Below are 17,556 nucleotides of genomic sequence, written 5' to 3'. Positions count from 1 at the left end.
CTTTTAAAAACATAAAATTTGATACTCTCTATCCCATTATCCTGTTGTATTTTCTTCATACAACTAATAACTATCAGAAAATATCTTATTTAATTATTTATTAGTGTATTAGTGACCCGGTGCACGGATTCGTGTACATTGAAAGGAAATTAATTAGAAGGTGGTCAGCAGGATGGGACTGGGTGAGATGGGCTGGACACACCCTGGAGCCAACCTCCTGTGGTCCCTCCTTGGTCAGCTGCATCTGGAGCAGCACCAGGACTCAAAGAGTGCCTGCGGAGTGAGCGGGGTCCCGCCAGCAGGTGGGGTACCTCGGGCTGGCCTGAGGGGATTGGGCCAAAACCAGCTCTCTGACATCCCCTGAGGGGTCCCAGAGTGTGAGTGGGCACTCTGCAAAGTTGCTATCCTACAGCATGTGGAATGCAAACACAAGTGTGCAGTAAACCAGATTCAGGGCCAACAGTACCCCAGCAACAACATAACCCACGGCCGAGGGTGGAATCGCACAGCCCCATGAGGAATTGGGCTCCCTCCTTTATGGTTTTGGGGTTCGTCACCCAAGAACCACCACTGCCAAGTCACTGCAACTCGGCAGCTCCTGCATTGAGTGTCTGTCCCCTGGTAGTCAGTGCACATCATAGCAACCAGTCAGATGGTCGGACAATCCAGGACACCTTAGGGGATGTCGGACTGCGGGTTTCGGCCCAATCCCCGCAGGCCAGGCCGAGGGACCCCACCAGTGCATGAATCTATGCACTGGGCCTCTAGTATGAATATAAGATCTTTGGTTAATCTCTCCGCACCCTCTACCCTCCCCCCTTCCCTCTGAGAATCATCAGTGTGTTCCATGTTTCCATACCTGTGCATTGAGTATCTGCCCCCTGGTGTTCAGTGCACATCATAGCTAACAGTCGAACGGTTGAATTGTCAAATGGTCGAACAACTGCTTAGGCTTTTATATGGATGCCCAGTGCACAAATTTGTGCACTGGTGGGGGGGTGTGGCCTGTGGGGATCAGCCCACTGTGGGAGCAGCTGCTCATCCTGGTCAGGCAAGCAGCACTCCCACTGTGGGAGTGCACTGACCACCAGAAGACAACTCCTGAGTTGAGCGTTTTTCCTCTGGTGATCAATGTGCGTCATAGCGACTGGTCGACCAGTCGTTCTGGTTGTTCCACCATTCGGTCACTGGGCTTTTATATATATACATAGATTGTATGCCTCTCCTGATTAAAATTCAAGCTCCATAAAATATAGGACTTGGTTTGTCTCTTTCACCATTACATCTGCAACAAACAGAACAGTGCTTGGCATATAGGAGATGTTCAATAAGTATTTTCAGAATGATTGAATGATTATTGGACAAACTTTTAGTGAGTAATTATCTAAAAAAGCTGTGCTAGGTTCTATGGGTAATGAAGACAAAGAAGATATGGTCCCTGAACCAGATAGAAGAGACACAAACATTACATAATTATAACAAAATATTGTGAATGTAATAACAAAAGTATAAATCAAAGGCACTGGAAGGATAGAAGGGTCATCTGATTATATTTGGGTAAGATGCAGAAAGCTTCACAGAATAGAATAAATTTGAACTGCAATTTGAAGAATGACTACATTTTCCAGGCAGAAAATGTGCAATGGCCATGGCAGGCAAAGGCAACAGCACAGACAAAGAATTGAGTCTTAAGCAATGATAAAGAGCACAAGGATGCTGACTATTATTCAGGAAACAATAACTAGTTTGGTGGGTAGAGTGGAAGATATCTATGGGAGGAAATGATAGGAAAAAAAAGGAAGCTTGAAGAAGTGGGATGTGGTCAGACAATAAATGGTTTTATATGCCTTGTGAAGAAGTTTGGTATTAAATCTTGTAGGCAGTGGGGACTCAATTGGAACCAAAGAATAAAAGGGATTCATCCATTCAAGAAGTATTAACTGAGTATCTGATTGGATTTGCTTTTTTAGGAAGATAACCCTGGCAAAGTGGCAAGAGTGCACCTAAGTGGGGAACAAAGGGGAGGTAGGCAGAACAATTAGAATGCAGCCATCAATCCAGCTAAGGCAGTGGTACTCAACCTTGGCTGCACATTAGAATCACCTGGGAATCCTTTTAAAATCCTGATTTCTGAGCCTCCTCCTCCGGAAATTCTGTTTCTTTGTTACTAATGTTGTGGCCTCACCCCATAACAAAGAAACAGAATTTCCGGAGGATGAGGCCCAGAAATCAGGATTTTAAAGAGTCCCAGGTGATTCTAATGTGCAGCCAAGGTTGAGAACCACTGAGCTAGGGGATTTATTAAACACCATAGGTTACCAGCCCTACCCCAGAATTACTGAATCTAAATTTCTCATGATGGAATTCAAGAATCCATGTTCAATTTATTCATTTTGCTTTGAAAGCAATACATGTTTATGGAAAAATACTCAAAACCACCTCCTGCAACAACAAATACAATTACTCATACTATCCACACCACCTGCCTCCACCAATGTCCCATTGCTCCAGAGTGTCCAAGGTTGAGAATTACTGCGCTATGAGATCCAATTACCTAGGATTTTTTTCCAAAATTTCAATAATAATAAGAATCACCTGGAACAAACTATTTTTAAGAGAGCTAAGCAGGCTTCTCCCCTCCAAAGTCTGATTCAGTGGATTTTAGCTGAGCCTGGGAAACATTTACACCAGATGAGTTTTATCAGGTAATTTGGGACACCTGTCACAATCCTAATATACACCACTCCATCCCAAACTTTAATATACACAGGAGTCACCTGGATATCTTTAAAAAAGACTGATTTAGAATCAGTATATTTGAGGTGCAACCCAAGTTTCTGCATTTCAAACAAGCTACCATGTGCTGCCACTGCAGCTAGCACAGGGACAAAACTTCACTGAGCACTGGTTCTCAACCCTGACTATCCATTAGAATCACCTGGGGAGCCTTATAAAACTCTCAGTCACCAATCATTTCCAAACTCTTCCAAAACAGAAAAGGAGATATTGCTTCCCAACTGATTTTATGAGTCCAAGAATACCACAATATCAAAGACAGGTGAAAACACTACAAGAAAAGAAAACTATAGGCCAATATCCTTTATGCATATTGATGCAAAAATCCTCAACAAAGGCTTTTTGTTTACCATGGCAGCAGGCAGGATATGAGTGAGGGAGAGACTGTAAGGGAGTGAGAGGGGAGTGTGTGATGTGTGGGGTGTGTGTGAGCGTATGTGTGAGGGACAGTTAGATCTAACAAGAGTCTGGGGGATGGCGGATCAGGCTTTACTGGACAGGAAGTCCCTGATACCCACAGAGTCACTCCCCCTGACAGGTGGGTTTCTGGCACAGAAACAATACCATCTTGAAGGGGAGAGCAGTCTCTGACAGGAGCACAGCCACACCAACACCCACACTGTCCTTAGACATCACCCCGGACAACTCAGTGAGCCACAGGGTGCACAGCACCCCAGCCAGAGTCACGCCTCCCTGGCTGTTGAATCCAGGACCCCAGCAGAGATAGGCAGAGTGCACAACACCCAGGCCGTAGGCTCCAAGACCACCCCAGGAATTCGCAGAGTGCATGCCACCCTGACCAGAGTAGTGCCACCACGGCCAGAGTAGTGCCACCCCAGTCATAGGCTCCAGGACCCCCGGAACCTGGCCACAGGCACCTGGACCCCACAGCGAGTTGCGCACGCCAGTGGGATCTCACAGGTGACTCTTGCCAAGGAGCCAGGACCCTGAGAACATCCACAACAGCTTGCACAATGAGGACACAGTTGAGCAAAATGGTCAGAAAACCTGTGAGGAGTTGCCATCCATGAATGGAATAATAACATTCAATAGCCAACTACATCAGGAGAACCCAAATAATTCAAGTAGGGGAACGAACTAGAATATCCAGCTCAGGAGATCTGAGGAACTGTACCACTGAGTCCCACAAAACCCCTAATAAATAAGATCGCCACTAAAAAATTTGGGGTGGCATAGCAGTTAGATGTAAGACATAGAAACAAATAAAAAGGGACAGTAAGAATAGAGAACCCAGAAATCAACCCAAACCACTATGCTCAATTAATATTCGACAAAGGAGGCATGAACATACAAAGGAGTAAAGACAGCCTATTCAATAAATGGTGTTGGGAAAATTGGACACATACATGCAAAAAAAATGAAACTAGACCACCAACTAACACCATACACAAAAATAAACTCAAAATGGATAAAGGACTTAAACATAAGACGGGAAACCATAAAAATACTAGTGGAATCCACAGGCAGCAAAACATCAGACATATGCCAAAGCAATTTCTTCACTGATACTGCTCCTAGGTCAAAGGAAACTAAAGAAAAAATAAACAAATGGGACTACATCAAAATAAAAAGCTTCTGCACAGCAAAAGAGACCATCAACAAAGCAACAAGAAAGCCCACTGCATGAAAAAACATATTTGCCAATGGTATCTCTGATAAGGGTTTGATCTCCAAAATGTGCAGAGAACACATGAAACTAAACAAAAGGAAGATAAACAATACAATCAAAAAATGGACAAAGGACCTAAATAGACACTTTATCAAAGAGGATATAAAGAAGGCCCATGACATATGAAAACATGCTCAAAATCACTAATCATCCGAGAGTTGAAAATCAAAATGACAGTGTGGTACCACCTCACACCTGGCAGAATGGCTATCATCAATAAATCAACAAATGCCAAGTGCCGGCGAGGATGCAGAGATAAAGGAACCCTCATGCACTGCTGGTGGAAATGCAGACTTGTGCAGCCACTGTGAAGAACAGTATGGAGTTTCCTCAAAAAACTAAAAATGGAACTCCCATTTGACCCAGTGATCCAACTTCTAGGAATATATACCAAGAAACTACACCAATCAGAAAGGGTATATGCACCCCTATGTTCATAGCAGCACAGTTCACCATAGCTAAGATTTGGAAAGAGCCTAAGTGTCCATCAGTAGATGAGCGGATTAAAAATGGGGTAAGTCTACACAATGGAATACTACGCTGCCGTAAAAAAGGAGTTCTTACCATTTGCAACAGCATGGATGGAACTGGAGAGCATTATGCTAAGTGAAATAAGCCAGTCAGAGAAAGATAAATATCATATGATCTCACTCATTTATGGAATAAAATGAACAACATAAACTGATAAACAAAAACAGATCCAGAGACAGAAGCATCGATCAGACCGTCAAACCTCAGGGGGAAAGTAGGGGAGGGTGGGGGTAAAGGGTAGAGACCAACCAAAGGACTTTTATGCAAGAATATAGACCTAACCAATAGACACAGGCAACAGGGGGGTGAGTGCATGAGAGGGGGAGGGAGTAAAGTGGCAATAAGAACACATATGTAATAACTTAATCAATAAAGAAATTTAAAAAGGAGGGGGGGGGGGGGACAGTTTAAATGGGAAGGCAAAGAAACAATTCCCAAAGCAAAGCAAAGGAGGAATCTCCAGAAAGGAACTAAATGAAATGGCGGCAAGTAACTTGTCAAAGAAAAAAATTCAGAGTAATGGCTGTAAGGATGCTCAGTCATCTGAGAATTACAAACAACTCAATGAGAATTAGAAGGAGCTGAATGAGAAATACACCAACATGGATAAGAATCATAAGGAAATGAAGAATGACATAGCTGCAATACAGAACTCCTTGGAAGGTTTCAATAGTAGAGTAGAAGAAGCTGAGCACCAAAACAGCAAGTTAGGAGAAAAGTTAGGAAAAAACCCCAAGCAGAGAAGCAACTGGAAAAGCATTAACAAGCAGGAGGAGAGTTTAAGGGAGGTTTAGAACAACATGAAGTGAAGCAACATCCACATAATAGGGGGAACAGAAGAAGAAGCTGGGGAAGGAATAGAAAACCTGTTTAAAGAAATAATGACAGAAAATTTCCCTGACTTATGGAAGAAAAAAATAACACAAGTCCAAGAAGCACGGAGAGTACCAATCAAGATGAACCTAAAAAGACCTACACCAAAACACATCATAATTAAATTGGCAAACATAAAAGACAAAGAAAGAATCTTAAAGGCTGTGAGAGAGAGAAAGAAAGTTAATGTAAGGGATCTGCAATTAGACTATCAACTGATTTCTCAACAAAAACACATCAGACCAGAAAGGAATAGTATAAAGTATACAAAGTGATAAAAAGCAAGGGACTGGGAGAACCACCAAGATGGCGGCATAGGTAAACACCTGAAATTGCTGGCTAGCACAACCACTTCAAAACTACAACTACAAGACAAAACGAACATCACCCAGAATCACAGGAAGGCTGGCTGAGTAGAAATTCTACAACTAGAAGGAAAGAGAAAATCACACTAAGACTCAGAAGAGGTGCTGAAGTAAAGTGCAGAGGTGCTGGGGTCCAACCCCAGCAGGTCCAGGGGTCCCCAAAGGTGTGGACGGAGTCGGCAAAGAAGGAATGACACAGAGACAGCGTTCAGTTTATCAGCAGCCTAGCCAGGATCTCTAGCCAAGTTCTGGTCAGGATCTCCAGCGAAGTTCTGGTTAGGATCTCCAGCCAGGTTCTGTGTCCATGTTCTCTTGCTAGGTTCTCCAGCCAGGTTCTCCAGGTTCTCCAGCGAGGTTCTGTAGCCATGTCCCTTCGCTAGGTTCTCCAGCCAGGTTCAGTCACCAGGTTCTAGTCAGGTTCTCTTGCCATATTCTATCCAGGTTCTGTAGCCAGGTTCTGTCTCTAGGTTCTTCAGCCAGGTTCTCTCGCTAGGTTCTGTCTCTAGGTTCTGTGGCCAGTTTCTGTCCAGGATCTTTTGCCATGTTCTCTAGCTAGGTTCTGTCTCTAGGTTCTGTGGCCAGTTTCTGTCCAGGATCTTTTGCCATGTTCTCTCCAGTGAAGTTCTTCTGTCTCTAGGTTCTGTGTAGGTTCTGTGTCTAGGTTCTGTGTCCTCTTGTCTTGTTACATCTGTATTTATACCAGTTGATTCCAATCCTATCAATCTCTATTCCAAAGGTTAGGGCGTTTCTTATCTCCATTCCAAGGAGTAAAGATTATGTAGCTTAAGCATGATTGCTCATAGTTAATGTGATTAATTACCCGCCTGGCACTTAGTTAAGGGGTTTTATTCCCTCCCTAAATTCAGGGGAAAATCCCTACCTGGGGAAACAACCTTTCTCAGAGAGGTGACCTTGGTTAAAACACATAGTGCCAAGAAGGAGAGCAAACATATTAAGAACAGTATGCCATATATGCCAAGTCCCTTGAAACAGCAAGGATGGACCGGCTCCCAGCACAGAGGTACGAAGGCATGTGCGGAAAGGGCTGGCAACTGAGGACTTGTTTGTCTTTTTCAATTGGGAAGGAGACACAAGCTCCTGACTGCTCTGAACTCCAGTTCCGAGTGAGTCTCTGGGGACCGAGACTCATAAAGGGGGAAACTGGACTGTCTGGCATCAGTCGGAACTCCAGGGCAGCTTTCTCTCAGAGGTGCTTTCAGCGATTACCAGGACACTGAGACGTGCGGCCTCTTAGGGTAGGACTGAGGTGCATCCATAGCTGTTTGCTCCGCCCTGGTGATTCCCTGAGACCCCACCCCACCCTAGCTGCATGCAGAGGCTTTTGCATATGAATGGCCTGGCCCTTTGCAATCTGAAATTACCTAACAAACTGCAGCTGGGTCAGAGAGACCCAGAACATCCAAAAGAAGGCTCAAGGCCCCACAGCAGCTTGCACTGCTTCACAGGCGGGCCTCATCTGGGCACCTCCAAACCCCAAACAAGAGGAATCTGCAGATCTCTCCGTGGCTCCTGCTGGGTAGCCTCAGGCAGAGGCTAAATTAGCACCTCATTAGAGATCCAAGAGCCAGTATACCCAGTGGTCAGAGTGGGACCATCCAGATTACAATTCCTCAGATCCATAAGGGATACACTCAGGGGGCAGACTCAGTGAGCACCAAAGCCCCCACTGAAGCAAGTCTTGCCCCACAAGGGTGTCTCCAGCACAGAAGTTCTCCCACCATAGACACAGCTGATTCTCACAGCCAATTGGCCTGGAGGTGAATTCCTCCCAGTGATACCAACAGCAATCAAGGCTTAACTACAACAAGACTGTGCACACAGCCCACAAAGGGGTGCACCAAGAGTGTCCACCTCAGGTAATTGGGGACGCTGAGCCACTGGGCCCTATAGGACACCTAGCACACAAAGCCACTCTATCAACACAGGGAAGAAGCCAAAATGCGGAGACAAAGAAACAGGTCACAAATGACAGAAATGGAGGAAAGCAAACGACTGGATATAGAGTTCAAACCCACGGTTATAAGGTTTTTCAAGAATTTTCCAGAAAATGCCGATAAATTTAGTCAGACCCTTGGTAAATCTAGAGAGACCCTTGAGGATATGAAAAAGGACCAACTAGAAATTAAGCATACACTGACTTAAATAAAGAATAATATACAGAGATCCAACAGCAGACTAGAGAATCGCAAGAATCAAGTCAAAGATTTGAAAAACGAAGAAGCAAAAAACACCCAACCGGAAAAGCAAAATGAAAAAAGAATCTGAAAATACGAAGATAGTGTAAGGAGCCTCTGGGACAGCTTCAAGCGTACCAACATCAGAATTATAGGGGTGCCAGAAGAAGAGAGAGAGCAAGATATTGAAAACCTATTTGAAGAAATAATGACAGAAAACTTCCCCTACCTGGTGAAAGAAATAGACTTACAAGTCCAGGAAGCGCAGAGAACCCCTAACAAAAGGAATCCAAATACCAACACACATCATAATTAAAATGCCAAGAGCAAAAGACAAACAGAGAATCTTAAAAGCAGCAAGAGAAAGAAACTCAGTTACTTACAAGGGAGTACCCATACGACTGTCAGCTGATTTCTCAACAGAAATTATGCAGGCCAGAAGGTAGTGGCAAGAAATATTCAAAGTGATGAATACCAAGAACCTAGAACAAAGATTACTCTACCCAGCAAAACTATCATTCAGAATTGAAGGTCAGATAAAGAGCTTCACAGATAAGAAAAAGCTAAAGGAGTTCATCACCACCAAACCAGTATTATATGAAATGCTGAAAGGTATCATTTAAGAAGAGGAAGAAGAAGAAAAACGTAAAAATAATAATTATGAACAACAAATACATATCTATCAACACGTGACTATAAAAATCAAGTGGATAAAAAATCTGATGAACAGAATAAACTGGTGAATATAATAGAATCAGAGGCATAGAAAGGGAGCGGACTGACAATTCTCGGGGGGAAAGGGGTTTGGGGGTACAGGATGACACTGTACAAAAATCATACACCTATGGATGAGCACAGTGTTGGGGAGGAGGGTAAGGGAAGAGGATGGGTTGGAAGGAAGCTATTGCGGGAAAAAAAGGGAAGAACTGTAATAATCTGAACAATAAAGATTTAATAAAAAAAAAAAAAAGAAAAGAAAAGAAAAGCAAGGGACTGTATCCAAGAATACTCTATCCAGCAAGGATGCCATTCAAAATTGAAGGTGAAATCAGCAGCTTTGCAGACAAAAAATGGTTAAGAGAATTCATTACCTCCAAACCACAAATGAAAGAAATGCAAAAGGGACTATGGTAAAAAAAATAAAAATAAAAATAAAAAAATAAAAAAAAAAAAATAAAAGGAACACAGGCTTAAAAACTAAAAATGGCAACAAACAAGTACTTATCCTATATAATAAAACCCTAATATGCAAATCGACTAAATGGCGGAACAACCGGCCGCTATAACACAAACTGACCACCAGGGGGCAGATTCTCAACAAAAAGCTGCCCCCTGGTCGTCAGTGAGAACCCACAGGGGGAGTGCTGCTCAGCCAGAAGCTGGGCTCATGGCTGGTGAGTGCAGTGGTGGTGGTGGGAAACTCTCCCGCCTCCACTGCAGGTGGGAGATAAGGAACAAGGGGTCCAGAACTGCGAGAGGGATGTCTGACTGCCGATTCAGGGGGGGATCGGGCCTAAGTTGGCAGGTGGACATTCTCCGAGGGGTCCCAGACTGGGATAGGGTGCAGACCGGGTTGAGGGGCCCCACCCGCCATGAACACATTTTGTGCACCGGGCCTCTAGTCAATAATAACATTAAATGTAAGTGGAGTTAATTCTCCAATCAAAAGATATAGAGCAGCTGAATGCATAAGAAAACATGACCCATATATATGCTGTCTACAAGAGGCTCACCTCAGAACAAAGGACTGATAGAGACTGAAAGTGAAGCGATGGAAAAAAATTCCTCAGGCAAATGGAAATGAAAACAAAAACTAGGTTAGCAATACTTATATCTGATGAAACAGACCTCAAAGTGAAGTGCATAAAAAGAGATAATGAAGGCCACATCATAATACTAACAGATTGATACAACAAGAGATAGAACTCTGGTAAACATATGTGCACCCAATACAGGAGCATCCAAATACATAAAAAAAAAAAAACTTCTGGAAGATATCAAGGGAGAGACCAACAGCAATACAATAATATTAGGGGTCTTTAATACCACACTGACATAATTGTTTATATCTTCTAGACAAAAAAAATCAATGAGGAAACAGCAATCTTAAATAACTCACTAGATCAGATAGGACAAATTGACATTTTCAGAACATTATACCCCAAAGCTACAGAATATGCATTCTTCTCAAGTTCATGTGGAACATTTTCAAAGTTAGACCACATGTTAAGACACAGGCTAATTCTGCACAAATTCAAGAATATTTAAATCATATCAAGCATCTTCTCAGCTCACCATGGCATGATAAATAGCATCCTATTAAACAATGATTGGGTTACAAAAGTGATCAAAGAAGAAACGAAAAACATGCTGAAAAAAATGACAATGAAAACACAAGAACCCAAAATCTACGGGACACAGTGAAACCAATCTTGAGAGGGAAGCTCATAGCACTACAGGCTTACCTCATAAAAACAAGAAAAACTTGCAATAAGTTATCTAACCCTATAACTTAAAGAATTAGAAGCAGAGCAACAAGAAAAGCCCTTCTTTGAAAAAAGAAGAGAATAATAAAGATCAAAGAGGAAATAAATGACATAGACACACACACAGACACACACACACACACAAATACAAAATATCAATAAAACCAAGAGCTAGTTCTTTGATAATATAAACAAGATTGATGAACCACTTGCCAGACTCATGAAGAAACAAAGAGAGAGGACCGAAATAAACAAAATCAGAAACGAAAGAGTTGAGGTAACCACTGACCCCACAGAAATACGAAGAATAGCTGCAAAATACAATGAACAACTCTATTCCAACAACCTGGACAATCCTGAGGAAATGGACATATTCCTACAAAAATACAAGGCTTTCTAAACTCAAACAGGAAGAATCAGAAAACCTGAATAGGCTGATAACTACTGATGAAATTGAAACAGTAATAAATATATAAATAAATAAATAAATAAATAAATAAATAAATAAATAAATAAATAAAACCACTTCCAGCAAACAAACACCCTAGTCCAGACAACTTCACAGGGGAGTTTTACCAAATATTCAAAGAAGAATTAACACCTCTCCTCCTCAAACTATGCCAAAAAGTTCAGAAAGAAGGAACACTTCGAAGCTCATTCTATGAGGCCAGCATTACCCCAGATAAAGACACTACAAAAAAAGAGAATTACAAGCCAATATCCCTGATGAACATAGATGCTAAAATCCTCAAAATATATTTAGCAAATCGTATCCAACAATACATTAAAAAGATCATACACTATGACTAAGTGAGATTCATTCCAAGGATGCAAAGCTGGTACAATATCCAAAAATCAATAAATTTGATACAGCACATTAGCAGATTACAAGACAAAAATAACACAATCATATCAATGGGTGCAGTAAAAATATTTGACAAAATCCAACACCCATGTTTGATAAAAACTCTCAGCAAAGTGGGAGTAGAGAGATCATATCTCAACATAATAAAAGCCTTATATGACAAAACTACAGCTAACATCTTATTCGATGTGCAAAAACTAAAACCATTTCCCCTAAGAAGAGGAACAAAACAGGGATGTCCGCTTTCATCACTGCTGTTCGACATAGTACTGGAAGTGCTAGCCATAGCAATCAGACAAAAAGAAGAAATAACCATCAACAAAATAACAAGAGAGCCCACTGCATGGGAGAACATATTTGCCAATGATACATCCGATAAGGGGTTAATCTCAAAAATATGTAGGGAACTCATACAACTTCACAAAAAGAAGACAAATAATCCAATTTAAAAATGGGCAAAATAGACACTACTCCAAAGTAGACATACAGATGGCCAAGAGACATCTGAAAAAAATGGTCAAAGTTACTGATCTTCAGAGAGATTCAAATTAAAACAACAATGAGGTATCACCTCACACCTGTCAGAATGGCTATCATCAACAAATCAACAAATTACAAGTGTTGGTGAGGATGTGAAGAAAAGGGAACCCATGTACACTGCTGGTGAGAATGTAGACTAGTGCAGCCTCAGTGGAAAACAGTATGGCGTTTCCTCAAAACATTAAAAATGTGTGTAGACTGTGCTGCTATGAACACAGGGGGGCATACATTCTTTCTGATTGGTATTTTGGGTTCCTTAGGATAGAATCCTAGAAGTGTGATCACTGGGTCAAATGGCAGTTCCATTTGTAATTTTTTGAGGAAACTCCATACTGTTTTCCATAATGGTTGCACCAGTCTGCATTGCCACCAGCAGTGTACTAGGGTTCCCTTTTCTCCACATCCTCACCAGTGTTGGGGAGCAGCAGCTGGACTCAGTGTGAGTTTATAAGAGGCCTGGAACTAGCAGCAACTAGTCAAGGTTCAGAGCTTTACCTCGCCCAACACAAGAAGCAGCCATCTGCATATCACTCTGTAGCACTTGTTGGGTGGCCCAAGGCAGTGGCTGACTTTGCATCTATCAGGAGGCTCCAGATGCAGTGCACCAGGAAAACAGCTTCAGACCATACCAGATTACAACTTTACACATCCACAAGCAATACACTCAAGGGGCAAACTCAGTGAACACCAAAGCCCAAAGGAAGCAATTTCTACTCCACAGCAATGGCTCCTGCACAGCAGTTCTTCCACTGCAGTTGTAGCTGGTCCTCACAGCCATTTGGCCTAGAGATCGCCAACAGCAATCAAGGCTAAACGACAACAAGACAGTGCACACAGCCCACACAGGGATGCAACTAGTGTCCAGCTCAGGTGACTTGGGAGACTGATCCACTGGGCCCTACAGGACACTTACTGCACAAGGCCACACTATCAACTCCAGGAGACATAGCAGCTCTACCTAATACATAGAAACAAACAGAGGAAGCAGCCAAAATGTGGAGACAAAGAAACATGTCACAAATGAAAGAAATGGAAGCAAGCAAGCTACTGGATACAGAGTTCAAAACCATGGTTATAAGGTTACTCAAGGATCTTCAATGAGAGCCTCAAGGAACTTAGTGAGAATTTCAAGGTTCTTACTGAGAACACCAAACACATAAAAAATGACCAGTCAGAAGGAAGGATACACTAACAGAAATGATGAATAATTTACAGGGAATCAACAGTAGAATAGAGGATGGTGAGAATCAAATCAGTGGTTTGGAATATGAAAAAGCAGAAAACACCCAATCAGAAAAGCAAATAGAAAAAACGAATCCAAAAATATGAAGGCATAGTATAAGCAGCATCTGGGACAACTTCAAACATTCTATCATTTGCATCATGGGGGTGCAGGAAGAAAAAGAGAGGGAGCAAGCTATTGAAAACCTATTTGAAGAAATGACAGAAAACTTCCCCTACCTAGTGAGAGAAATAGACATACAAGCCCAGGAAGCACAGGGAGTCCCAAATAAGATGAACCCAAAGAGGCCCACACCAAGACACATCATAGTTTAAATGCCAAGGGTTGAAGACAGAGAAAATCTTAATAGCAGCAAGAGAAAAGCAGTTAGTTACCTAAAAGGGAGCGCCCATACGACTGTTAGCTGATTTCTCAACAGAAACTTTGAAGGGAGTGGCAAGAAATATTCAAAGTGATGAAAAGCAAGGACCTACAACCAAGATTTCTCTACCCAGCAAAGCTATCATTTATAATTAAAGGTCAAATACAGAGCTTCACGGAGAAGAAAAAGCTAAAGGAGTTAATCACCACCAAACCAGTATTACAAGACATGTTGTTAAAGGTCAGGAAGGAAGGAAGGAAGGAAGGAAGGAAGGAAGGAAGGAAGGAAGGGGAGGAGGAGGAGGAAGAGGAGGAGGAGGAGGAGGAGGAGGAGGAGGAGGAGGAGGAGGAGGAGGAGGAGGAAGGAGAAGAAGAAGAAGAAGAAGAAGAAGAAGAAGAAGAAGAAGAAGAAGAAGAAGAAGGAGAAGAAATGCACAATAAAATGGCAATCAATACCTATCTATCAACCACTGAGTCTACAAATCAAAATAAACAGACAAGGAATCAAATGAACAAAATAAAGTGATGAATAAAACAGAACCAGGGGCATGGAATCATGGAACAGACTGATGAATCTCAGAGGGAAGGGGCAGAGGGACAGGAAGAGATTAACCAAAGAATTTATATGCATATATGCATTATGCATGAACACAGACAATAAGGTGGTGAATGCGTGGGGTGGGCAGGATCAAGGTAAAGAAGTGCAAGGGGGGGGGGGGGTAGACATCTGTAATACTCTCAATAATAAAGATATTTTTAAAAAGATCGGAAAGGAAATGGAACCAAGGTGGCGCATAGGTAAACATCGGAGTTAGCTGCCTTGAACAACCACTTCAAAAATACAACTAAAAGAAGGAACGGACATCTCCCAGAACCACAGGAAGACTGGCTGAGGGGAAATTCTTCAACTAGAAGGAAAGTGAACAGCATACGAGACTCAGAGGAGGCGCAGTGCGGAAAATACAAAGGTGCGGAGGTAAGCGCGGAGCGGGCTGGTAGCTGAGGACGCGGTTGTTGTTTTCAATCGGGAGGGAGTCTCAGATTCTGAGCTCCAGTTCTGGGTGAGTCTCTAGGAACCCAGACTCAAGCGGGAGAAGCGGGACTGTCTGGCATCAGTTGGAACGCGAGGGCAGCTTTCTCTCCGAGGTTTGCAGCGGTTGCTAGGACTCTGAGAGGCAGAGGCTCTGGGGACAGAACTGAGAGCTGCCATAACTGCTCCCTCCACCCGCGCTGTTAATCCCGTGCGACCCGCCCCGCCAAAGCCCTGGGCAGAGCCATTTGCCAGATAGCCTCAGGCAAAGGCTAGATTAGCACCTCCCTAGAGGACAGAAGTTTTCCCACTGCAGACACAGCTGATTCTCACAGCCAGTTGGCCTGGAGGTCAAATCCCCCTAGTATTAACTACAACAATCAAGGCTTAACTACAACAAGACTGCGCACAAAGACCACTAGGGGGTGCACCAAGAAAGCATAAAAAATGCAGAGACAAAGAAACAGGACAAAACTGTCAATGGAGGATATTGAGTTCAGAACCACACTCTTAAGGTCTCTCAAAAACTGTCTAGAAGCTGCCAATAAAAGTATTGAGATCCTCAAGAAATCTAATGAGACCCTCGATGTGATAAAGAACCAACTAGAAATTAAGCATACACGGACTGAAATAACGAATATTATACAGACTCCCAACAGCAGACCAGAGGAGCGCAAGAATCAAGGCAAAGATTTGAAATGCAAAGAAGCAAAAAACACCCAACCGGAAAAGCAAAATGAAAAAAGAATCCAAAAATACGAAGATAGTGTAAGGAGCCTCTGGGACAGCTTCAAGCGTACCAACATCAGAATTATAGGGGTGCCAGAAGATGAGAGAGAGCAAGATATTGAAAACCTATTTGAAGAAATAATGACAGAAAACTTCCCCTACCTGGTGAAAGAAATAGACTTACAAGTCCAGGAAGCGCAGAGAACCCCAAACAAAAGGAATCCAAAGAGGACCACACCAAGACACATCATAATTAAAATGCCAAGAGCAAAAGACAAACAGAGAATCTTAAAAGCAGCAAGAGAAAGAAACTCAGTTACCTACAAGGGAATACCCATATGACTGTCAGCTGATTTCTCAACAGAAACTTTGCAGGCCAGAAGGGAGTGGCAAGAAATATTCAAAGTGATGAATACCAAGAACCTACAACCAAGATTAATTTATCCAGCAAAGCTATCATTCAGAACTGAAGGTCAGATAAAGAGCTTCACAGATAAGGAAAAGCTAAAGGAGTTCATCACCACCAAACCAGGATTATATGAAATGCTGAAAGGTATCCTTTAAGAAGAGGAAGAAGAAGAAAAAGGTAAAGATACTAATTATGAACAACAAATACGCATCTATCAACAAGTGAATCTAAGAATCAAGTGAATAAATAATCTGATGAACAGAATGAACTGGTGATTATAATAGAAGCAGGGACATAGAAAGGGAATGGACTCACTATTCTTGGGGGGAAAAGGGGTGTGGGAGATGCGGGAAGAGACTGGACAAAAATTGTGCACCTATGGATGAGGACAGTAGGGGGGTAAGGGCAGAGGGTGGGGTGTGAGCTGGGTGGAGGGGAGCTATGGGGGGGAAAAAGAGTAACTAATGTAATAATATGAACAATAAAGATTTAATAAAATAAAATAAAATAAATAAATAAAACTTAGGGGAAAAAAAAAAGATTGGTAAGGGACTGGATTATTTTAAGGAACCACATAGTTTATCCCTTGGATATTGTGCTTTTGATTTAAGTGCATGACATGAAATAACAGTAGACATTTTTCATAATAAGCACACACACAAAATAAGTGAATAATGAATTTTTTTTTTTACTTTGGACAGGTCATTCATATAATGTGTGAATTTAATAATAAACTTTTACATTTGTAAAAAAGGAAGAAAGAAAGAAAAAAGAAAGAAAGAAGAAAGAAGAAAGAAAGAAAGAAAGAAAGAAAGAAGAAAGAAAGAAAGAAAGAAGAAAGAAAGAAAGAAAGAAGAGAAAGAAAGAAGAAAGAAAGAAAGGAAGAAAGAAAGAAAGAAAGAAAGAAAGAAAGAAAGAAATCAGCCCTGATAAGATATTGAGAGGAGTGCTTACAAGATCAGGTTTGCAAATTATTCCCCACATACTCATAACAAAAAAGGCCAAGATATGTTCCATATATGTTCAGTAGTTTTTAAACTTCAGGAATTGACTGAACACTATGGGATTGCTCCCTGAGAAAAACATACATTAGCACATACTCACACATCTATTGATATAAAAGCCTAAGCAACCAGCCAACCGCTTGACTGGCCCACCGGTAGCTATGACGCGCACTGACCACACTGACCACCAGGGGGCAGATGCTCAATGCACACAAATCCAAGAAGCTCACAGAGTCCCAAACAAAATGAACCCCAAAAGACTGACACCAAGGCACATTATAATTAAATTGGCAAACACCAACGACAAAGCAAGAATCTTAAAAGCAGCCAGAGAGAGACAGAAAGTTACCTACAAAGGATCCCCCATCAAACTAGCTACTGATTTCTCAACAGAAACATACATCACATAAACAAATTGAGAGGAAAAAAAACACATAATC

The 17,556-nt window shown here is 42.0% G+C and overlaps 1 protein-coding gene across 3 annotated transcripts in view; it reads right to left on the bottom strand.

Moving 5' to 3' along the window:
- OPHN1 (oligophrenin 1) overlaps nt 1–17,556 on the bottom strand; it is a 604,444-nt gene that overhangs the window by 526,261 nt on the left and 60,627 nt on the right. The window lies entirely within an intron of this gene.

This window comes from Myotis myotis, unplaced genomic scaffold (genome assembly GCF_014108235.1).
Source record: "Myotis myotis isolate mMyoMyo1 unplaced genomic scaffold, mMyoMyo1.p scaffold_m19_p_4, whole genome shotgun sequence".
Lineage (NCBI taxonomy): Eukaryota > Metazoa > Chordata > Mammalia > Chiroptera > Vespertilionidae > Myotis > Myotis myotis.
Note: the sequence above shows the minus strand (reverse complement) of the source record. Positions and strands in the feature narration are given on the sequence as shown.